The sequence below is a fragment of the Tasmannia lanceolata genome, unplaced genomic scaffold, assembly GCF_043159265.1.
Source record: "Tasmannia lanceolata isolate RefF3 unplaced genomic scaffold, GAP_Taslan_0.1 ptg000008l, whole genome shotgun sequence".
Classification (NCBI taxonomy): Eukaryota; Viridiplantae; Streptophyta; class Magnoliopsida; order Canellales; family Winteraceae; genus Tasmannia; species Tasmannia lanceolata.
This window is the reverse complement of record NW_027518685.1, coordinates 49,836,693-49,862,113: the sequence shown is the minus strand read 5'-3', so window position 1 is coordinate 49,862,113 and position 25,421 is coordinate 49,836,693.

Here is a 25,421-nt window from a genome sequence, read left to right as displayed (position 1 = left end):
GTGAGAGGAGACCAATGATATAAATAAGATTGGATCATCTGGACCAAGTATGATCAGATCATGAGATTGCATAATCGAAGGATTGTGAGACTCTGTTCCTACCAGTTAGGGGATGGTGAGATTCGTATGAAGTTATGATCGAATCGTATGATAGAAGAATGAAAGACACACGATCACAAGATTAGGTGAGATTGCATATGATTGTTGTCAACGGATACATCAAGAATAGACCAATTCTATGAGATCTTGGGAAAGATGAGATGAGATTACATAGGATTACTTTCAACGGATAGATCAAGAATGGACTAATCCTATGAGATCTTGGGAAAGATGGGATTTATATCCTAATCCCAAAAGGAAAGCTTTTAATCTTCTTACATTTTAACAAGTGTTACCTGAAGGCATCAAACCCTAATCCTAATCTAGCGGAGTAGAGAGAGGATCTCGACTCATGACTTTGTTTGTGTACCTAAGCACCGATCATAGCCATTGGAAGATGGACTACGGCCTAATCTAGACACAAATGGGTAGGATATCCTAAGCTAGGTTCACACACGTGGTGCACATGTGTTTGTATACTATATGCATGTGTGGGGTAATCTAGGGGTAAGGCCAAGAGTTCCCTTAGCGTGAATCCGTGCTCAATATACTGTACCAGTGTCCGGCATATCAGTACGTGAACAAGAGATCTGTTTACGCACCATAAAGGTACTAGGCTAAGAGTGGAATGCTTCTCTAGCACAGAGGCACCAGGTGATGAAATCCCAGTCAACCATGCTAGATAACACTCCGGGTTCCTAAAATAAGACATGTGTGCATGTGAAATGCAAGTGTTTAGATGCAAGTGATGTAAGTGTGTGCAATAAGTTTGTGCAATCTATGATGCCTTCAGGTTTTGTTAGATTAAATTTCAGTATGAAACGATGAGAAAATAAAGCAAACAAACTAATCTACCAAGCATATAAAAGATAGAGTTTTCATGAGCCAGTTAAAATAAATTCAAATGAGTTATCCTTTGAAATTTTAATGAAGTTAGGTGGTCCCCAGCAGAGTCGCCAAACTGTGGGACCCGATCCCGCAAGAGGGGCGACGCGAGCCGCCTCCCTCTCTCTTGGTCTCTCGTACCCTCGCGATTGTCGTGTGCTTTTTATTATTAATTTTAATTACCCAACTAAGCAGGCAGCAACCAAACCATAGGGTGCAAACAAACGTGCAACCCAGTACCAATAAGGGCAGGGGTAAGTCGCCGAGCCTAGCATGGTGTGATTTAATTCATCTTTTCCGTGAACTTGGGATCACTAAGGCAATCTGAATTCCACGTAAAAGAGAGTGACAGAGTCGCCACCTAGATGAGGGATCTAGGACCCATAATTGACCAGAAATCTAGACTTGTTACCTGGTTACGAGAATGGAAGGTATGGGGAGTTACCACCACATGCACCATTCCTGCCCGATAATCGGTCTTCAATTCCAAAAGTTAACTCTTTTGAATTTCTTTTAAATGGCTCATTTAACTCTATATTAATGTGCGAACTACGTGACATGCATCCTAAGATCTAATTTCAATATAATTCCTAAATGTGTATCTTGATTTTATTAATTTGTTTGAATTCAATCTAAGTAAAAGTTCTCCTAAAATTCTAATTTCATGGAAAGTCCTAAGTGATTTAATTACTTTTAATTTAAGGATTAATGTACAAAATCCCTCCACTTATGTATGGAGCCGACTCGAGCTTGGTATGCCACTCAAGTATCCAAGTTGTCTACATATCCCAGCCTCATTGGAATCAGAGTTGATTGTAGTTCGGTGCACCTAAACTAAGCTACTTATGCCTAACTCATCTAGGACACCGATCTAGACTAGATTGACTATTTTAACAGTTTAAGAGAAATTATTTAGTTCAAGTTGAGTAGATTTTATTATCCTAGGACTCCATCTAAGATGCTATATGGTCCTATCTAAGTGCAAGACATCCCTTAGACTAATGCAGGTGAACCTACATCCTAGGTAAGTAGGCTTGTCCTAGGGAAAAAATTGGATGACTAGTGTAACTAGATCTATTGCACGGTTGCTATCCATAGCAAACGGCCGTGATGAGGCTGGACTTCTAACTCTAGGACTGCCTAAAACCTAGGACATGACGTGACGTAAGTGTTCCTAAGGGTGGCTCTAAAGGTTCCTACGAAAGGAGACCGCAATCCAACGGTTCCAAAGACATGGATCGAGTTAACTCAATTTGTTGGACTTAATGATTTTTGATTTTTCAAAGTATTTTCGATTCCTAAACATCTAAGGAATACTAAAGGCTCTATGGTTCGCAAGTTTCGGCCTTGAGTTGCATCCATGGAAGGGCATCGTGCTCTCAATCCTTGTATAATTTAACACATAAATAATAGTATATTATTGCCCGGCATGATTCTCAGGATTTTCGTGGACAGTGGACCTTGGAGCCAACAACATACTATAATTTACATGCTCAAATTATGCAGGAATGATCACAATTAGTATACGATTATGAATGCGATCTTGGCAGTTAAACCGTCACAGCATAATCAATTTACAAGGGGAATCTGTAACCTCTAGGGTTTCTATTTCAAACAATTTTAAAGTTAATATATGATGAGAAATTAGAATTTTCTGAAAGTTTTCACTGACTTTTGTGTTGATTTGTTATTAAGTTGTGATTTATTAACATTAAGACTAGATTGGTAGGATTACACAGTAACCCTAAGCAATCGAACTTCAAATTCATTACAACTTTTTCAGTAACAAGATATGAATGAGTTTAGACTAATGGAAGAGTTTCATAAATGTGGAATACGTTTTCCTATCAATTTCCGAATTTCTAAAATTTAGGTCACATTGCAAATTAACAAATCAACTCATAGCATACGAATCTGAAATCAAGTAAAACTGTTACAGTATAGATAGAATCATGGTATTAGACTACTGTAAAAATGTCAAAGGTGTTTATCAAGATTTGATGCCAATTACAATTCACACAAAATTCGGATAAAATCAATGAATCAATTAAAAAGTAGATTAAATGGTATCCTAAAATCATGTACAAATTCTAGTAGATATAAAAATAAGTTATATGATTTACTATCAAAACTTCAAGACCTAATAATTAATGTTCCTCCCTAAAATTGATTTTTGAATAAAAAGGGGATTTCGTTTCCTAAGAATTAAAACCCATTTTTTAAAAAGAAAATTGTGAAATCATATTAAACCTTTGAAAAATCTTTTGAAAAATTTTCACTAATCTTCTAATGGACTAAACTACTGGTTTGGAGGAAAAAGATTCAAGATTTCATTAATTTAATATAAAAAAGAATTACGACATGTAAAACGAAGAAGCGATTAGAAAACAAATATAAAAACCTTTTTTTGAAAACCAAATTTCATGAGAAATTCAATTTATTATTGAAAATTAATTCTGGAGAGGTTCATCAATTTTTAAAACCTTTTGATATTTATTAAAAATGGCCGAAAGTTAAAATAATTTAAAACCGGATTAAACAAACTCAAAAAAATCCAAAACATTTTTGGTGGTCTGGAAATCAAAACATTGGTTTGAAAACAAGATTGCATAAATTTTGGACATGGGTTGATATACTTTTGGTTTCGTTCATAAAGAAATAACCCATTTCGGGGTTATTTTAAAAAAATAGAATGAAAATTAAAACGGAGAAACCGCGATTGGAAATTAAGTTTCTAGTAGTATTTTATTTTATAGAAATCCCAAAAAATACCAATTTTTAAAGAAACTCACGTTTTAAAACACTTGCTTTGATAATCTGATTTAAATCCATATTGAATAAAAACTAAAAGAAAATCATTATTAAATTGAGGAAAATTAATTTTTTGGTGAAATCTTGGATTTTGAAAATTTATAATCTATATTATATCATACTGGAATTTTAAGAAAAAATTCATTAATTTGATCTATCAAAAGTAAAACCCTAGCATGCTTTTCTACTTTTGATATTACAAAGATAAAGATCCTACCGTTGATCGCGCTTCTTGTCTCTAGGGTGCGTAGATCTGAGGTATACGCTTTGTCGCACCTTTCTATATGATGAAGAAGATCCAAAGAACACTCCAAAGATCCTTGATGTTTGTTTTGTTGAAGAAGAAAAGGGAATTCAAGAATCCCTTTTGTAAAGAACCCTTGAGAGAGATGAATACCCTTCAAGAGAGAAGAGGTTTTTTTTTCTTTTTTTCTTTTTTTTTGGAGGAGAGAGAAAAATGACGAATTTGGATTTTTTTTAGATCCTTCCTAGGATTGTTTGCTTTGATTTTTATGCAAAAATACTAGGGTTAAGAGAGAAATAGTAGTTTCCAATGTGAGAGCTCCCATTTTTAGCTTGTTTCCAATTTTCCGCTCTTGCTTTCTTTCTTTCTTGTTTCCAAATTGGATTTGATTCCAATCTTAATTTCTTATCAATCAAAACATGCTATTCACATTCCACATTGCTTCTTTGGAAGAAAACATTTTGAAGCAATCATTCATCTTTTCCTTCTTTCCTGCTTTTCTTTTTTTATTATTTTTATTTTTCTTTTATCAAATATGATGTCACCATTATGACATTATCAAGGTTGGGTGCTCAACTTATGTGGGTCAGGCATGTGGGGCGCCCACCATGGTGGTTGACCCATATGGGTGAACCCACATGAGCTCCATCTTTGCGGGCTTTAGTCTAATGGGCCATTTCACACGGGTTTCGGGTTTTTCTGTAAAAATTTAATAAAATCTTTTTAAATTCAACATTCTATATATGGACCAAATCCATTTGACATTTATGGTGCATCCCTCACACCTGATCGGACCATCTTTTTTGGAAAATAACTTTTCGGACCAAAATGCCCCTATTTAACTGTTAGACATCCAAATGCGACTAAAATACCCTCAGATTGGTTCAACCCTAAAGGAAAAAATTAAAAATGGAAAGTCTTTGTGGTCAAACTTCAAAAATAGAAACTTTTAAAATTGGATCCTTTCGGTGAGCAATATTAAACAGGATCATTTGGTATCCCCTGAAAATACCCAAAATGCCCTCAACATTCAAAATTTCCAAATTAAGCAAAACCCCTGAGAAATTCTAAATTTAGCAGTTTTTCCAAAATTCAGAAAATAATACATAATCTTTCAGACATATTTCGGGGATCAAAAGAATTACACACGAAAAGACCAAATTACACCGAGCTACTAGAATTTGGCGAAACTAGGGAAAACTCTGAGAAATTCTAAAAATAGCATATTTCTGAAAATTTATGAACGGAGTCAAGATTTCTTAGACACAACTTAGGGACAAAATATGATATGTTGAAAATGTCTAAAATACCCCCGAAGTGCAAGACTAAGAGAAAATCTCGAGAGATCTAAATTTAGCAGGTTTCTCAAATCTTACGAAATTACTTCTAATCCATCAGCCGTACCCTCAAGGTGGTTTTGGATATATGAGAAATGATTGAAATATCAATAAGATGATGAAAATGTGGAAGCCCCATGAGTTTCTAAAAATAGCAGCTTTTTTAAAATTTGTAAAATCACTTAAGATTTCTGAAATATAACTCGAGGGTCAGACAAGACACATCGAGAATGACCAAAATACCCCTGTAGTGCAAATATGGGCGAAAATGAAGGAAACTTAAAAATCCAAAAAATAACAGGATCTTTTCACTTGCTTGAAAAGTTGATTTTACATCTTTCGGAGGCCAACGGAACCCCCTAGAGACCTTTAAGATCGCGAATCAACTTCAGAATTCCTTCAACGAGGCAAAATCTGTCCTAAAATGCACAGATGCTTAATTCTAGGTAGAATACAGACTCGAAACTTGACAAACTACCAAATCTTTTACTTTTTAAAGTATAGCAAAATGGGGGTGTCTACAAATATACTCCCTGGACACTTTCTCGGAGTTTCGAGAAAAATCTCGGAGTTCCGCGAAGCCTAAAATCAGCAGACTTTTATGTTTTTGTTGTTATTTTACTTTGGGCTTTTGGAACTCAAATCTTATGATAATTTGGAATGTTATGAGGGTCCCAACATGTTAGTCAACGACATAACCATTCACTTAACCAATTAATTTTAATACGGGGACTGTGGTTAGTTTTGAATAGTACATTTGAAAGATTTTGCCTTGACTTAGAAATCAAGAGAGAGGATGTACAACAAGTCTAAATATGGTTAATCTCCTCTTTGGTCTTGGTCTTCATAGATCTTCTATGATATGCTTGCTTTGCTTGAGTGTGTTGAGGTGAGCTCCACATTGATTGTTCTTCCAAGGTGAGTTGTCCCATGTGGTGTCTAGCTCCTTTGACTCTTGTGTGGTACATCTTCAAGCATGACCAAGTGATGTGATGGTTCCTTCTATGATCACCCTATCTTATCACAATACTTCAAGGCAAATTGATTAGTATTCAAGAACATATTCAATTGTGTTTAGAATCATCAAAACAAGATAGGAGAGTAGACCCTTAGGCTTACAACAATGTTACATGATAACCACTTCAATGAGTAGCTACCCAACAGAGATACTAGATTCCTATGCCATTTTCAATTTTACTCAATTGAGTTTCACACATTGAAATCTAGATTCATTTTCAATTTTTTACAAAAAATATATTCATGCAGGACTGTAGAGAATAATCCAATGACTTCTAAAGAATGTCGTCAAGTGATGAACGCCTTGGACACATGCATTCCAAAATAAACTTCTATGACTAGATAGTTTTATCTTAGTCATGAGAGGATCTTCATTTTAAGCTTTTTAAAATACATCAATTTAACCCATCAAGATTTCTTATGCTTTAATGATAATTATTAAGCATATATGCAGGGGTTTGAAGGACAACTAGGTGCATAGTAATAAACATACTTACTCACCTAGGACATTAGAGATGTCTATGAAAGGATTTGAGTGGATTTCCTTAGACAAGGCTTTTAACACACAATCTTGCTAGAAATGATATTCTACCTAAGTTGAATATACTAAGATCTAGCAAAAGCCAAAATTATCCTAAATAGAGTTCAAGAATGAAAGAAATGAACTTGAAAGATCAATTTGAACTCGAGGGCAAAAAATGTGGTCAATTTTCATGAAAGCACATATATGGTTTTCACATTAAATTTTCTATTGTGAATATACTTTGTGGATGCTAAGCGCACAGGTGATGTGATTTGCACTTAGACAGCCTTTTCAAAAAGGATATTCAATAAAGCACAAGAATATAGTTTAAGATAAGATATATTATTGAATTACTTTTAGACTATAGCAAGACAAAGATGTGATCATTAAGCTCTTATGAATATAGATGCAATCAAGTTAAAATTTCATACATATGAGTATCTATATTCATGGATAAAAAGATATAGCAATTAAGCTCATGAAAACTAGATATAAAGAGTATTCAATGAATTAAATTATCTACCATGAATATGAATGATATAACAATTTAGCACAATCCCTAAACTAACTCATTCACGATTAGTTTCGATGATATTCTTTGAAACCCAAATTCTTTTGGTTCCATCCAAATTTGTTTGAGGGAGTGTATCTGTTCTTATCCAAACAAACTTGTTGATGGCGTCTGAATCCGGGTCTGCGATCGCGCGGTCGGTAGAGGGCCTCCGCGGGGTCTGCAATCACAAACAAAGGGGGTCAGGGGGTCCGGGGTGGGTCCCGGACGACCACTTCGACACCCAAGTCAGATCCTTCGACCAATCAATATAAAGAACAGCGAGAGGGGGAAGGGAGTTTCGATCAGGGTTACCAGGCGCAGCGCGCGGGCTCTTTTATGGGTGTGTGAGTGAATGGGTCGGAGGGGACTAGCAGGGAGAATAGGATCGAGCTCCTAGCCTCCTCTGTTGTTGCCTCGCCTCTTTTTTCGGTGTGGCGGAGTGGGGAATCGGTTCCTTTGTGTTGCGGAGTGGGGAATCAGTTCCCTCCTCCTTTCCTCTTTTTCCTTCTTTCTTTCTTTTTTCCTCCCTCATTAGGGCTAACCTCCCTCTCCTTTTAAAGGGAGGTGTGCGGCTCTTTTCATCATTATGGAGGAAAAACCTTCCTTTGCAGGATTGGGCCGTCCCCCTGTCTTGCCGGCGCGCGTGGTCATTTCCTTCCATAATTTGTGATGATGAGGCCTGGGCGGCGAGAGGGCGACACGTGTCATGAATGTGTGGTCTTTGCCGTTTTCCAACGCCATTCTTCATGATGGTTGGGCTCTGCTCGTGCATGGATGACACGTGGTGATATCTGGGAGCGTAGCCGTATTTGTGCGCCATCATAACTCCCCCTTACTCCTTTGGTCCATTGAATGGGCCAAGGGAGTAACGTTTTGTTCGAGCGAAGTCATGATGAGGATATTTACGAGGGCTCCGGGGTACGAAGAGACGTGCCGTTTTATCCGGCGGCTGTCCCCGGGAAGCGGCAGCGTCTTTAGGGAGGTTGCGTGGTCTCGAGGCACCAGGATTTCTTTCCCGAGAGTTTGTTTTTTTTTTTTTTTTATAAAGAAGGGAATTATCCTGGTGCCTTTTTTGTGGCTCTTCGTCGTTCTTCTTCTCTCCTTCTCAGTAGGGGTTCTTTTCGTATCTTCTTTAGCAACATGTCTGGTTCTTCTTCACGAGTTAGGGGCAAGGCCCGTTTCCTCCAGGAGTCGTCGAGTGACCCTGACTTGTCCTCCGATCCGGGGGAGGATCTCGTGGGTCGTCGGAAGAAGGCTAGGAGGGGCCCAGGTCCTTCCTCGGGCTTCCCCCCCCCTTCGCCTTTCCTCCTTGCCTAGGGAGGACAGATTGTCTCGGTCTCGCGTCGCCAGGGAGTGGTCGTTTTTCTCTCGAGTCTATCATCAGGGAACGGAGCTGCGCGGCCGTGTTTCGAAGATGGGCAAGGAGATCGAGGACTTGAAGCGGGAGAACGAGGTTTTACAGAAAAAGGTTCACCTTCTCAACGAGCAGCTGTTGGAATATGAGGTGGACCTCCTGCTGGAGACCTCTTGGGAGGAGGAGGGGAACCCTTCGGGAGAGAAGTCGTTCTCCGATTAAGCTTTGGGTTTCCTTATTTTTCTGCGTGCCTATCCCTTTCTTTGTCGGGGATTTCTGAGGCCTGCGTGCCCTGTGCTGTGTTTTCTTGTTTCCCTTTCTTTTTTGTAGGCCTGTGGGTCAGGAGGATGTGAATGGATGATCTTTATGAATTGGTGCCGTGTCCTTTTATGCTGTTTTTTTTTCCTTTTTTTGCATTTGTTTGATAGGGATTATCTTTGTTGTAAGGAATTGCGACGTTCTGACGGAGCTTGCGAGGGGTTCCGAGCCTTTCTCTGGCGTTTTTAATCTCGTTTGCTCATTGTGCTTGCGTACCGTGGCCTTCGCATCTGGGCTCCAGGCCTCTTCCTTTTCTCCTTTTTTTGTGTGTAGGTCTGCGCTCCGGGCCCCGAACCTGCGTGGGGTCGGGATAGCGGTGCCTGTCAACTTCGTATGGTCTTGTCGTTTCCCCTCCCTTTCTTTATAGAGTTTAAGCTTTATATAGGTGTGGGGGCGACACGCGGCGTGTTCTGGGAATAGCGCCGCCTTTATATCTCTTCATGATACTACTTTTAGTTCATTGATTAGTCCCGGGGAGCGGGCTTGCTTGCCTGGCCAGAGAACATTGCGTCTAAGGCATTTATGGGAGCTTTGGAGTTCGAGAGGACGTGCTGTCTCGTCCGGCGGTTCCTTCCCAAGGAGTTGCCATTCAGTGGCGCCGCTTGATCATTCAATAGGAAACGAACACGCGGACGGCTACCGCTTCGTTTTCCTACCCCAGGGTTCCCCATAGGGTTTTATAAGGGGTGAGCTCTCCTGTAGATTGTCTTTGTCCTCCGTTTTTTTTGCTATCTTCCGGCCTTTCTTTGCCAGAGATGTCGTCGTCTTTCCAGGGTCTGTCCATCAGTGGTGGGGGGAGAGTCGCTACCGAGGGGAGTCCTCCCAGCAGTCCCGAGGGTAACCCCGACGGGTTGGGGCCCCTGCAGACGTTTCCTGAGAGGAGCCCGCCTCCAGGGTTTTCCCCGCGTTCTCCCCTTCTTCCGTTTCACGAGGGGGAGTCCCATGAAGCTTTTGTCCATCGCCACCGGTCTTTTTTCTCCCATGTCTATCGTAGGGAGATGGCGGTTTGCAGTCGGATGATTGACATGGAGCGGGAGATTGCGGCCTTGCGGGCGGAGAATGATCTGTTGAGGAATCGGGTGCGCTGGTTAAATGACCAAGCCCGATTCGCTGAGAATCGCTGCTGGGGGAGCTCTTCGGAGGGGACGCAGAGTGATAGGGAGCTCTCTGATGCGGAGAACTCTTTCAGCGGCCAATCGCTCTGAGCAGGAGGTGGCGGGAGGAGTAGGGTTTCAGAGGGAGCTTCTTCTTTTTTTTTTTGTTAGGGGCCTTGGGAGTCCAGGCCTGCGTGCCTTATGTCTTATTCCCCTCCTCTCTTGTAGGCCCGTGGGCCAGAAGGAAGTAGTTTATGAATGGATCTCTTTGTTTTTGTTTCCTTTGTCCGTTTGTTACAACTTATATCTTATGTTTGCCTTCTTCTTGCGTGTTTGCTTTCCCGCGTGACTCGAGCCCTTTACGCTGTGTTTGGTATTTTCGCCCGGTGGTACTTTGTGTCGGGTTTTCATCATCGAACGTGGTTTCTTTTTGCCATCTTGTGGAGATGTATGCCGGACCCTTATTACGGGTTCCGAGCCTCTTGCCATCGAACGCGGTTTTTTCCATCTTGTGGAGATGTATGCCGGACCCTTGTGACGGGTTTCGAGCCTTTTGCCATCGAACGCGATTTTTTTTTTCATCTTGTGGAGATGTATGCCGGACCCTTGTGACGGGATCCGAGCCCTTTCCTTATGAACGTGGTTTTTTCCATCTTGTGGGGATGTATGCCGGACCCTTGTGACGGGATCCGAGCCCTTTCCTTATGAACGTGGTTTTTTCCATCTTGTGGGGATGTATGGCGGACCCTTGTGAAGGGTCTCGAGCCTTTTGCCATCGAACGTGGCGAGGGTTTATGGATGGCTTGCTGGGGAAGTTACTTCGTGGGTAGGGGTAGAGACGTCCTTTCCGTATGGCGCTTCGACTTATGGCGGTTCCCTTGGGTTTCTCAATCGGCGCCACGTATTCGTGTCCCATCGGATTTAGAAAGGGCGGGAGTTGAAACGACGCGTGTCTAAACCCTAGCCCTTTTAAAGCTTTTTGGGGATTTCATTCTTTACTTTATTGCTTCGTCTTCCTCGGGTGAACGGGTTTTCCTCCGCGGCGGTTTTTTCACGCGTTGCTTATTCACCAAACTTCTTCCGGTGAGTTCCGCATCTTTTATTTCATCCGTGATTTGATGGTTTACGATGTCTGTTGCGACTGTTCCTCAGAGCCCTTCTTCTGAGTCGGTGGAGGTGGTGGAGAGGGCTCTGCCAAGAAAAAGGAGGCGGTTATCTTTAGAGGGTGGGGTCGTCGTCTCTGAGGATGTACAGCAGCCCACGGAGTTGAGAGATAGCTCCGGGGCCTCTGGGTCATCGGTGGGGGCCGCTCCCTCGGAATCTCTGGCTCGAGTTTTTTCTGCTCGTGAGGCGGAGGCTGGGGATATTCGGTCTAGTGCCATTATTTGCCCCGTCGGGTGGCGTGTTTCAGGAACACTTTGGGAGAAGGGGCGGCGGAGAAAATTAGGAGGGAGTTCCTCATTCCCGATGATTATGGGATTAGGGTTCCTTCCTTTGTAGAGAGTGTTTGTGGGGGTACCACTGAGGAAGAGGTAGCTTTCTACGTGGAGGCTTTTCGGGCGGGGGTTAGGTTCCTGCTCTTGGGCATTATAGTAGAGGCCCTTGAGTTTTACCGGGTGGCTCCCTCCCAACTAGCGCCTAATAGTTGGCGTACTCTCTTGGCCTTTGTGGCTAAGGCGGGCCTTCACAGGGTTCAACCTACCCTTCCGCTGCTCCGGGCCTGTGTTGCCCTTAGCCCGTTGGTGAAGGGGGAGGACAGCTGGCTATATCTGACCCAGCGTCCTCGGGTGAAAATGGCGGCGAACTTGCCTTCCTTCATCAAAGGGTGGAAGGAGGAGTATGTGTTCATTACCCCTCCGTTGGACGTTGGCTGGGGCTTTCCTCGCTCTTGGAGGCGCTCCGTTGAGTGGCGAAGGAAGTCCCTCCCCGACGAGTCTGACTATAGCAAGTTTGACTTGGGGAAGCTCGCCTCCGGGGAGGCTATCGACGTTTCCGAGTTCAAATGGGAGAGGAGCCTGAAGAGGCTTGGTTTGCTGGGAGCTGTGGAGAAGAGGGCTCGTTGTACGGGCGAGGGAATGGGGGAGAGTTTCGCCAGTCCTCGTGGTGAGCCCCTCCCCTCTTTCTCTCTCTCTGTTTCTCCTAATTTTTTTTTGGTGGCTTTCCCTCGTTCTGAGCAGTTGTTGTTTTCCCGTTTTTTTTTGGCAGGAGGTATGTCTTCTTCCGGTGACGCTGGGAAGGGAAAAGGGTTAGCGGTGGTGACGAAGGGTCTGACGAGTCAGAAGAAGATCCCTTCTGATTTCATGGCCGCGGCCAGGCTGGGCCGGTCACAGGCAAAACTCGCGGCATCCGTGCCTTCTAGCTCCCCTGTTCGAGCGGTCGGAGAAAAGGGGGCGGCTAGGCTTTTTCCTTTGGAGTCGGAGCCGTCCGCCAAGAGGGCTGCCTCTTTTGGCGATCGACAGGGGGATGTTGTTCGTTGGCGCGTCCTCCTGTCTTTGCGGAGGACGTGCCAAGTCGAATGGAGGGGGCGGTTATGACCAAACTTCTTCTGGAACGAGTGGTGCTTCCTCCGCAGAGCTTCCAGGCGCGAGGAGAGCTGTTTAAGCCTGACTGGAAGATCGGTGTCGAGGATAGTGTTCTTGCGAATCCCCGGGTTGGGGTGGAGCTGGGGGTGATGACGGCCCTTCCTGGCGACGAGGCTGAGTTGGAGGGCTATGATCGCAGGGCCCTTGGGGCTCAGTATTTTCAATCAACATCTTGCGTAAGTACCGGGCGGCCGGTTTTCTGTTTGTACGTTTCTCTTTTTGTCATTTGGAGAACGTACGTTGGAAATTTTCTGATAGCTTGCTTTTGCAGTCCCAGAGCTATGCCAGGAGGATGGTGTAGTGCCTGCTCGAGGATGAGGCTGAGATAAGTGCCTTTGCGGAGCGAAACCGGCGGCTAAGTGAGGCTTGGACAGAGCCCGGGCGGAGAGAGCGACCTTTGATGATACTGTCGCTCAACTTCGGGAAGATCTCCGGAAAACCATGGAGGGGAGAAGTCGCGTGTCAGACAAACTGGCGGTGGCCCGGCGAACGCACGCCCGGGAGCTGGCGGAGGTGCGGGAGGAGTGGCGTGGCTTAGAGGAGTTCCTTAAGGCTGCGGCTATGTTCAGCGTGGATGTTGAGATTGATGCTTTTGCTGAATGCCGGCGGCGTGTCCACGAGGTTGATCCTTCCTTTCCCCTGGACAAACTGATGCACGAGGCTGAAGCCGATCCTCCGTCGGTACCAGCAGAAGCACCGGAGCTGGTCGATGAGGAGGTGGCTGCTCTGGTGGATCCTGTAGTTACCGAGACCTTTGAGGGGGCTTAGTGATGCCAGGATGTCTTTTGGATCTTATATTTTACCTTTTCTTGTGGGTCTGTAATAACTTTTGAATTCTCCTTCTTCCCTTCTTTTCTGCTTTCTTCTTTTTTCTTTATATACACGGTGCGCTCCGGGTTATTCGAGCCTTTTGAATTTTAATCTGATCGTCGAGAATGTTCCTGGTGCACCCCGTGGGGTGTCTTTTTTGCGGAAGGACTATCTTCCCCTCGAGTGATCAGTTTGGGGTTAATGGGTCCCGCCTGCCCTTTTAGGGGGAGGTCTTTTCTTCATGGGGAGCGTTTTAGGGTATTCTCGGGGGGATCGGCCCCGATGCTACCTCTGTCTCGCTCCCTGTCTTCTTTCGGGTCCCTCGTTTATCATGGGCCGGAAAGTGGAGATACGTATGTCTTAAGTAGAAATGCTATTCCATTGATTCGTTTAAGGAGAAAAAAATACATCTTTGCCTCTAAAGACACAAAAAGAAACAAACAAACATTCGTCATGCTTTTAAAGAAAAACACGGAGCTTACCCTGTTCTTTTACTGGTAAAATTCTCGGAGGTTGTCCATGCTCCAACTTCGAGGGACTGGGGTCCTGTCGAGACGTTCTAGCTGGTAGGCCCCGGGGCGGAGTGCTCGAACGACCCTGTATGGTCCTTCCCATTTAGGTGCGAGTTTTCTGGTGTTGCGGGGGTCGGATACCGCCGTACGCCGTAGTACGAGGTCTTCAGGTTTTACCGAGCGCTTTCTTACCCTGGCGTTGTAGTACCGTGCCACCTTTTGCTGGTAGGAGGCGGTTCGGAGAAGGGCTTGCTTGCTTTTTTCGAGCACGAGATCGAGGGTGTTCCGGAGGAGCTCGGAATTTCCCTGTTCGTCATAATTCGCGGTGCGGAAGCTGGGGAGGCCGATTTCCAACGGAATGACCGCTTCGGCCCTGAAGGTTAAACTAAAAGGGGATTCTCGAGTCACGGTCCGCGGCGTCGTTCGATAGGCCCAGAGGACGCTAGGTAGCGCTTCTACCCAGTCTTTCCCAGCTTCTCCTAATCGCTTCTTGAGGCTCTGAAGCAAGATCCTGTTAGTTACCTCTACCTGTCCATTGGCCTGCGGGTGTGCTACGGAGGCGAAACGGTGTTTGATGCTTAGGTTATCGCAGAATTTGCCAAATTCGGCGCTTACGAACTGGGGACCGTTGTCCGTTACAAGTGTCTTTGGAATGCCGAAGCGGCAAACCACGTCGTGGTAGAAGAACTTCTCTGTTGCTTTCGAATTGGGTTTTGCCACGGCTTTGACCTCGACCCATTTGGTGAAGTAGTCGATGGCGACGTACAACATGGTATGCCCCCCGGGGGCTTTCGGGAAGGGTCCGAGTAGATCCATGCCCCACATGGCGAAAGGCAGGGGTCCTGCTATCGCGGTGTATGGTGTGGCCGGTTGGTGGGGGGTGGTTGCGTACCTTTGGCATGGGCTGCATTTTTTGACAAACTCCTTGGCGTCCCTGAGGATCGTAGGCCAGAAGTAGCCGTGCCTTACGATTTTCTGAGCCAGGGTCCTTCCGCCCCCGTGGTCTCCGCAGATCCCTTCATGTACTTCTCGCAGGGCGTAGTCTGATTTGGAGGGCACTAGGCATCGGAGGTACGGCCATGTGTATGACCGTTTGTAGAGCCTGGGTCCGTGGACCACGTAGTGGGCGGCTCTTGCAGTTAGGCGCCGGGCTTCCAGCTTATCTGCGGGTAGTATACCGTCTTTCAGGTATCGTATGATGGGGTCCATCCAGTTTGGTCCAGGTGGGATTTCCAAGACTTGCACCTCGTCGATGCTGGGGTGGGAGAATATTTCTGTGAGCACGGTACCGAAGTCATGGGTCTCTTCGGCAGCCATCCTTGAGAATGCATCTGCTTGGTTGTTCATGTCCCGTGGTACTTGGAGGATCTCTACCTCTCCTATTCCCTGCAGCTTTTCTTTTACCTTATGGAGGTATCTCTTCATTCTGAGTCCCTTGGCTTCGTATACGCCGTTCACTTGGTTGACGACGAGCTGGGAGTCGCTATGGGCTTTTAACTTTCCCACGCCGAGCTTCGCGGCTAGACTTAGTCCTGCCAGCAAGGCTTCGTATTCAGCCTCGTTGTTGGAGACTTTGAAATCTAACCTGAGGGCGTATTCCAGTGTGAATCCTTCTGGGCCGTGGAGGACCACCCCCGCCCCGTGCCCTTTTTGGCGTGCTGAGCCGTCAACATGCAGGGTCCAATGAACCTCGTCGCTTTGTTCCGCCACGTTTTTGCTAGCCGTCTGTTTGGTGGGGCCGTCGCCATTTTCGTTTGTCGCTGGTTCCTCGGCCAGGGCCGTGGATTCCACTATAAAGCCATAGTCTAGGTCATCATGATAAACAATCTTAGCACAAAAGAATTGCAATTTAAGCTCATGCTCCCCCTAAATGTGATACAAATTTCTACAATTTCAAATTTTGCTTCCCTTAAGTATATATCATATAAACTAGATAGGAAGATCACACAACAACATATACCTATCCATGTTTGAGATGGTGGCATAAGGCCATATGATTAAGTGTTTTAATTAGATGAAGGTACCGTCTCCATCTTAGGAACTAAGAAGGCTAAGGGTATCAATTGAGTGGCTTTTAAGGTTAATATTTGACATCTCATACATGTGGGTACCATACAAAACAAGGGATGATAACTATAGATTACTTATTTATACCAATCAATGCTCAAATCTATAAAACTTAGACATAGAGGAATGGACCATTAAGGAATCAAGTCTAAGAGATATCCATGGCTCATGAGTGGGAGTGTATCTCATGAGGAATGTATGATCAAAATCAAGGCTTCCATGAATAGACAACAAGGTTTGGACACAAATAAGACATTACAAGAAAAATACAAGGTCCAAACACCTACATCCTACATCCACAACCACTTATGTAATGACAAGGCATTTAATTTCTTAGTTTTGCTATAAATGATATATAAATGACTTTAAGTACCAAATAATCTAGCAAAAGCCAATTTTGTCCAAACTATAGTTCAAATATGAAAGATATACTCTTATGGGTTTAACTTGAACTCATGGGCAATGAAGAGGTTGATATTCATGTAAGATCAAACATGGTTTTCATATTAAGTGCTCTATTGTGAGTTTACATGTGGATGACTGCTAAGTGCAAAAGGATCTAAGTCTTAGTGAGTGCACTTAGAGTAGTATATATAGATACACAAGAATCAAACACTATAAGTCTTTAGTATCTATATGTGTTTCTTTTGAAAAAGATGTGATCATTAAAACACATATGAGGCTAGATGCAAGGAAATAATAATGTGACATCTAGTATCCAAATAAACACAATTGATATAGCATTTAATCTTAAGGCTAACTAGATACATGGGAATCAAGCATATTGTATCTAGAAGCATAGTTTTCATAAAATTTAACAATTTTAGCACAACATAGACTAGATATCAAATGGGATATCTAAGAAATCTTTTCCAATAGATTTTACAATTAAATATAGCATGTCAAAGTCTTATTGTAAATAAGTTTAAGCACATAGGCTTTGAATTCTAAGAAGAGATTTTTCATTTAAGCACAAGCATGTATAGATACATGGAATCAAAACAAAAATAAGCACATTGTATCTATTCAACCAAATTTCTCAAATGATATTCAAGTTATAGCACATACCCCAAAATCTACGAAGCATGTAGAATGCCTCAAGTAGGGGGTTTTGGAACCCAAACCATCTTGGGCCCAACTAAGTTTTTGTGATGTAATTAGTCTTTTCTAACCCACACAAACTTAGAGCTTTTTACAAATCTAAATCTACATCTAGATTTGTAATTCCTAATCTACCACAATAATCACAAGACATGGAAGAATAGGTAGAAGGACTAGATGAACATGATGAACTACAAGAATGCATATGGTGACAATTATGTTTAGCTTTTGCTTCTTGCAGACAATAGTTTTCCAATTCAAGTTTCTCATTCTCGGTTTTCAAATCAGTTATTTCCCTTTTTAAGTTTTTTTATTCAAGAGATGAGAAAACTCTATTTCTATCTTCTTCTTCATTGATAACTTTAAGTTTTTCCAATAAATCAAGGTTATTCTTTTCAAGTTCAATGTTATATTCAATTAATTTCTTTTCTTCATTTTGTAAATTTACATATTCATTTTAAAGATTTTCAAGTTCATTTGAAATTGATTTGAGAGATTTTTTAAGTGATTGATTCTTTGTGGTTTGTAGTTCAAATTGATCATTAAGTTTAACGTAGTTATTCACAAGATCTTCATAATTATGAGGCACAAAACCATCTAACTCATCATCACTTAAATCACCATTTTCTTCATTTTGATTTTCAAGAGCCATCAAGCAAATATTTTCTTTGAAATTGTTTTCTAATGAAATCTAAATTTCTTTAGCATTTTTGCATGAAGAAACTTTTTCAAATAGATGTGAGGGCAAGAAGCAACATAAGGAAATCATGGTTTTTGAGTTAAGAGAAAATAATCTTTTATCATAATCACTAATTCTCTTAGATTTGGAATTTAAAACAAAGCCATTTTCAATTGATTTAAGCAAGTCTTTATCTAGACTCTTTAGATAAGACCTCATATGGATCGACCAAGACCATAGTTGGTTCCATCAAAACAAGGAAGTCTAGAAGCCATTAGGTTGCCAATATAGATCTTTTCTCTTGAAGAAATTTGAAAGTTCAAAAATCTATATAAGAGCCTTTAGCTCTGATACCAAGTGAAATCCCACTAGGTAACCCAAGAGGGGGGTGAATTGGGTTTCTTTAAAAAACTTATTCTCTTTAAAAACTCTTTACCAAAATTATCCTAGTTTTAACTTTTCTCAATTAAGTTAGTTCGATTAATTAAGCTTAATAGTAATGATGTAAACTTTATTCCCTAGTTTATTTTATAACTTGATTAGAATGATTAGAGGCTTAATTACCAAGAGATGAATATGCAATTTCAACTTAAGTGTTAATCACTCACTCAAGCAAGGATATGAATATTAAAGCACCTACAAGAGGGAGTAAGAGAGATGTGTACCAATCACCAATCAAGAGGAGGTCGAGAGACAAGAGGCTTTGACACAATGGCTTTTATAGTGGTTCGGTCTTAAACCCAAGACCTCCTCCACTCTTCTCAAGTTTGCTCTCCTTGAGGTATCCACTATCTTCCAAGGAACTTAAATACGGCGTTCCTTTCGCCTTGTACAATCCGAGCGTCCAAGCTCCAAGGGTCTTAAGTACGGCGCCCTTTGTTGCCAAATACAATGAAGAGAAGAAGATGTTGCTCACTTGCCTCTAGATAGGCTAATACAAAGTAAACCTCACAATGCACTCTCAAAGATGATTACAAGTAATGCCTAAACCAATCTCAAATGATTTTCTCAAATCAAGGCACAAGAGGTTGGTGAGAGAAAATTAACCCAAAAATAGTTTCAAGTAGTTTTCTAGGGTTCTTTAGAGTTGGAGCATATTCATATGTTGTTTTGGACCCTTTGAATGGGTATATATGAAGTCCCAACTCCATGTGACCGTTTGGGGGGCAAAACAGTCAAAACTGGGTCAAATAGTCAACTAGCCGTTGGCTCTCCAACGGCTATATTTTTTTTGAACACATACACTGCTCGGAGTTCCGAAGGTATTCTCGGAGTTTTGAGAAACCAAACAGAGATTTAATTTTAAGAGCCGGAGCATTTCTCGGAGTTCCGAGATCGGAGCTCCAAGAATAATTCTCGGAGTTCCGAGACTGGATTTCCAACAATCAGTGTCCAACTTCAAAAATTCATATCTCCTTCGTTTCTTATCGGATTTCGACGTTCTTATACTCTACGGATATGAGAAAAAGGAGAGCTATCTGTTAAAAATATTTTCAAAAATATTTGAAAATGTTTTAAACAAGTTATGATAGGATTTAGTTGTTGGTCCAGGTTGTTCACTTGGAACTCTGTTTTGTTCAATGTTGTGTTGAATGCCATATGGAACCCAACATGTTAGTGCACCACCATGGCCATTCACTTATCCATTTAAGTCCTTAAAGGGTGTGTTAGTCTCTTTGAAAAATATATTTTTAGGGGTTTTAAGGTGTGCTTTGATCAAGAAAAAATACAAGAGAGAAAGGTGATACATACTACCATTCTAAGTACTCTCTTGTTCTCTTGAGCCAATGTTCATTTGATCTTCAATGGTGTGCTTGGCTTGCTTTGGGATCTTCAAGGTTGAGCTTCTTTGCTTGACACTTTCAAAGGATGATGCCAACATTTGGTTCAAGCTCCTTTGCAAGTTGTTGATCCACAAGCTTTGGCCTTCGTTGATCTTCCTTTGTTTGTTCAATGCTTTGAGATGGTTGTGTGGAACTTCTCCTTGGTTGATCCTCCATGGTATGGTTTGTCCAAATATGCTCTAGCTCATTTGTCCTTTGTTTGGTTCATCTTCAAGCATAGGCCATCAATGGTGTGTGCTAGCATGGATTGACATGTGAATTCTCTGTGTATAGCACAACACTCAAGGCAAAAATTAGTCCATAAAAGACCAATCAATTTGTGTTTGTTAATCATCAAAACAAGGTGATTGAATGAACCCATGGAGAACCCTTGGGCTAACAAAAGTTCTTCGAGCGAATCAGAAAGTACCAGCTCTGCCGGAATCCGAGTAAGTGTGTATTTGGAGTCACATCAGGAAAACTCCTAGGATTCATGGTTAGTGAAAAATGAATCGAAGTAGATCCTCAAAAGATCAAAGCAATTCAAGAGTTGGAGCCACCAAAGACAGAAAAGCAAATTCGGGGTTTTCTTGGAAAAGTGCAATATTTGAGAAGGTTCATATCTCATTTGACTATTGAAATCCCAGTTGGGCAACCAAGAGGGGGGTGAATTGGTTGGGTATTAAAATTTCTACTCTTTTAGTATTTCTTTTCAAAAGATTACTAACACTTGTTAATTACTCTTTGGTTAATAAAGGTTAGCAAAAATAAAAGTATAGGAATGAACAACCACAAAGCAAATAAGAAAAGGGGAAGAGTAATAGAAGAGATACCACACTAAGATTTATAGTGGTTCGGTCTTATAACTCCAAGACCTACTCCACTCTTCCCAAGTTTGTGTCCTTGAGGGAATCCACTAAAAGTATGATTCTTGGTACAACGAAGAAGGCTCCGCGTCTTCAACACTTGCCCACGAAGATGGCTCCGCGTCTCCGAGCACTCGCCAATTTCAAGGGGTTTAATATTGGTGCCCTTTCCATCTTTACAATGATTTTCAAATTACAATATGTGAATGCCTTCACTTAAGGCTAATACATCACTTCAATATAAGAAATCTTCTCCAAATGATTTGCAAGTGAGCTTGATGAGAACTTCTCCAATGATGGGATTGCAAGTGAGCTTGGGAGATCTTCAAAGATGTTGAAGGCAAGTGAGCTTGAGTGATTCTTCTTCAACTAGATTGCAAGTAGGCTAAAGGAAATCTTCTTCAAGGTAGATTGCAAGATTTTGGACAAAGAAGAAGAACTTTTTGTAAAGATTGCTTGAAAACTTAAATCACACTTAGGGCTCTTTTCTCAAGCTTGCAAAAGTCATAGAATGATGAAAATAAACTCATATATATAGCCCCTTAGAAGATATAACCGTTGGAGGACATATTGGGCATTTTTGGGTTTTGAAAAATCAAAAAAAGAACCAGCCGCAACTCCCAACGGTCATATTTTCCCGATGCCAGACGTCTGCCCAGACGTCTGGTTGCTTCCAGGGATTAACCAGATGATCGGGCAGACCTCTGCCGCAATGTCTGGTTTTCAAGTTCACTTATCAGATGAATGAGTTTTTCTCTGAATTTTTGTACACATATGTATTGATATTAGGGAAGATTATGTACCAAAATTTAGCTCATTTGAAAACTGTTTGAGTCCCTTTTTGATCCACCAGATGATCGGACCAGACTTTTGTCGCAAGGTCTGGTCTGCAAGTTTGGCTAGTAAATCAATGAGTTTTCTTCCCAAATTTTGTTCATATCAAAGTAGGTATTAGATAAAGGTGTGGCCAAAATTTCAGCTCAATCGGAAAACATTTGGGTCCCTTCGTGATAGAAAAGCAAATGGTCTTAATTATGGTTTTCAAAGGATGTTTGGATTTTTGCGTTAAAAAACGCTTTGGAAATACTTTGAAAATACTTGCAATCTTGTTTTAAAGATGATCTCCATTTGACCTATTTTTGAATAGTCCTCTTGAGTCCGGTGGTTGAATGAGCATGCTTATCCTTCCTTGTACATGCTTGTTCTTTGGTCTTTAATTTGACTTAGCTCTTAATGACTCCATCTTGATGTTGATTGCTCTTCTCTAAGGTTCAACTTGATTTGTCTTTGTCCTTCTTGGTTGATGGATCTTCACTATGCCTTTGATCACTATGTTCTACCTTGTTGTCGATCTTGGTAATCTAAGTTTCCTGTATGAGCTTATCATGGTAGAATCATTAGTACCACCCTACTTCGATCAATGTGGGTTTGTTGTCATCAAAACAATGAGTAGGGCCACACATGGGAACCCTTGGGATAACAACTATGACATGTGAACCTATCTTTAAGCTTTTGAAGAAGAATTCTCCAAAAAAGTGGAATGACGAATGTCAAGAGGCGTTTGAGAAAGTTAATCAGTGTTTATCTTTGCCTCAGGTTCTTTCACCAGTTATTCCTGGCCAACCATTACTGTTGTACTTGTCGATCACAAACACGGCAATGGGTTGTATGCTTGCTCAACAGGATCCTGAGTCTAAAAGGGAAAAACCCATTTACTATATTAGTAAGAAAATACTAGAATACGAGATGAAGTACACAATCTTGGAAAAGACATGTCGAGCATTAGTTTGGGCAACCCAGATGCTTAGACATTATCTGCTATGGAACAAAGTACTTCTGCTCTCACGGATGGATCTGTTGAAGTACTAAATCGAGAAACATGCCCTTATTGGAAGAACAGCAAGGTGGTTATTGTTATTATCTGAGTTTAACATCACTTATGTCACTCAGAAATCGGTCAAAGGGCGAGTTATAACTGAGTAGTTAGCTGATGCTCCTGTTGAGGAGAATACTTTTCTAAAGGTTGAGTTTCCTGATGAGGAGATCATGGAACTTGAAGAAGAGACTCCAAGTACCAGATGGTTAATGTACTTTGATGGAGCTGTAAACAATCAGGGACAGGGACTAGGGGCGGCACTTGTATCTCCCAAGAAAGAGTACATTCCGATATCCATAAAGTTGCAGTTCAAGTGCACAAATAACATGGCAGAGTATGAGGCTTGAATAGCAGGACTCGAGGCAGCATTAGCTCTTCGGGTTCAAGATATTGATGTGTTTGGAAACTCAATCCTGATCATCTGCCAAATTAATGATGACTGGAAGACAAGTGAGACAAAGTTGATTCCTTATAACACATATTTATAATCTCTGGTCAAGAAGTTCAAAAGTATCACGTTCACACATTTGTCAAGGACCAAGAACCACTTTACTGATGCACTGGCTACTCTGGCTTCAATGTTGGATATATCTGTGACGATGGAGGTCCAGCCTTTGGCCGTGAGGTTACAATGGGCCCCTGTACATGTGAACACAATTGAGATATCAGCCAGGTGTCCAGATGGAAAACTAAGGTACACAGATATCAAGAACCTCATTTCAGGCAAGGGGCATCCACCAGAGGCTTCCAGTAAAGAAAGGAGAACTCTTCAAAAGCTAGCTTCCAACTTCATCATTTGTGGTGAAGAGTTGTACAAGAAGTCATTTGACGGGATATAACTTCTGTGTGTTGATGAGGATCCAGCTGCAAAACTCATAAAGCAAACACATAAAGGTGTTTGTGGGCCTCACATGAATGGGAAGATGTTAGCAAGAAAGATCCTTAGACCTGGTTTCTATTGGCTCACAATGGAAGCAGCTTGCTTTGCATTCGTGAGAAAATGTCACAAGTGCCAAGTTTATGCGAATCTTATTCATGTGCCTCCGTCAGAGTTATATTCTTTGACCTCGCCATGGCCGTTCTCAGTATGGGGAATAGATATTATTGGAAAAATCTATCCAAGGTCCTCGAGCAGGCATGAGTACATTTTGGTAGCTATCGACTATTTCACAAAGTGGATCGACATTGTATCTTATGCTTCCATAACTTCCAATATAATTGCGAAGTTTATCCTTAAAAATATTATCTGCAGATATGGAGTACCTCATGAGCTGGTTTCTGGCAATGGATCACATTTCAAGAAAGAGGTAGTGCATCTGTGTGAAGAATTTAAAATCAAGCATCACAAGTCATCCCTACAGACCTCAGACAAATAAGAACATCAAGACTATTATCAGCAAGATGGCAGAGACTTATAAGGACTGGTCGAACAAACTTCCTTATGGCTTGTGTCCTTATAGCACGTCGGTCAAGACCTCTACAGGTGTAACTCCGTACTCTCTGGTGTATGGAATGGAAGCAGTCCTCCCTGTTGAGCAGAGAATCCCTTCGTTAAGAGTCATGATGGAGGCAAATCTGCTAGAGTCTGAGTGGGCCAAAGTCAGACATGATGAGTTACAGATGATCGATGAAAAGAAGGCTGAAAGCCTTATACCACATCCAAAGATATCAGAGAAGAATCGAAAGGGCACTCAACAAGAAAGTCAAGGTCCGAGACCTGAAACCAGAAGATCTCGTCCTAAAATCTTATCGGGCACCGGTATTTGAGCCCAGAGGGAAGTTCAGGCCGAATTGGTCAGGTCCATACATAGTTGATGAAGTCATACCTGGAAAAGCCGTAAGACTCCGCGACGAAAATGGTAAAAAAGTAAATGAAACTACAAACCTAGACCAATTGAAGAAATACTATGCCTAGATATACCAGGAGGCCGTCATTAGTCGACCAGAACCTAAAAGCCAACAACCCAAATGTCAAAAATGTTTGCCAACTCTTTGAGCCGGAAAAAAAACTCTTTCTTTGTCACACACAAACTAGGGGCATCTTTTATGACTTTCGTCTTAAAAGATAAGAGACCTGAACTACGTTCTGACCTGATCTCTTTCTACAAGGTACGTAGGCAGCCTGATTAATTCGGGTTCGGTCACATTCTTCACAACTTTTTCAAAAAGAAGACGAGTGAAACAAAACAAAAACAAACCTTGAAATTCCAATGAGCGAACTACGCGAACCTGATTCCCATTTCTTTGGAGATACCTAGGCAGTCTGGAGGGCCAGATTCGGTCAAAATACATGAAACCAAACCAAAGATTTAACTTGTTTGCACCCAAGCCTACCTAAAAGTCATTCTAGTATATTTAGGCCCATGTTTATAGAGAAACAGAAAGAAAGAAAAAATAATGGAGTCCTAGACCCGCTAGACTGAAAACCCGAAAGGGCGGTCTAGGCAAAAGTTAGGGTCATTCACACCCCAAGTTGAAAACCCAAAAGGGCGGCTTAGGCAAAAATCAGGGTGTTGAGCCTGCTGGATGAAAACTTGCAATGACAGACAGTCCAGGCAAAACATAAGGCATGCGGTCCACTGAATCGAAAACCTGAAAAGGCGATTTGGTCATGGCAGTGACTTCAAAAAGGATAGAACTTCTGGAAGCCACCTGGACTTTCATTCTTATTGTGGCATTACTTCAAAGTCTGAGTAAGAGACAGCGGAACTTCTTTAAAACTCTCTAGGCTAAGGAGGTTAACATGAGCAATCCAAAGGGATAATAATCATGACAAAAATCCTGAAAGAGGAATGAAACACCTTTAAATGTGGTTTTCAAATGATTCTAAGAGTGGTAGACTGTACCATCCTAAAACACTTATCAGGTTA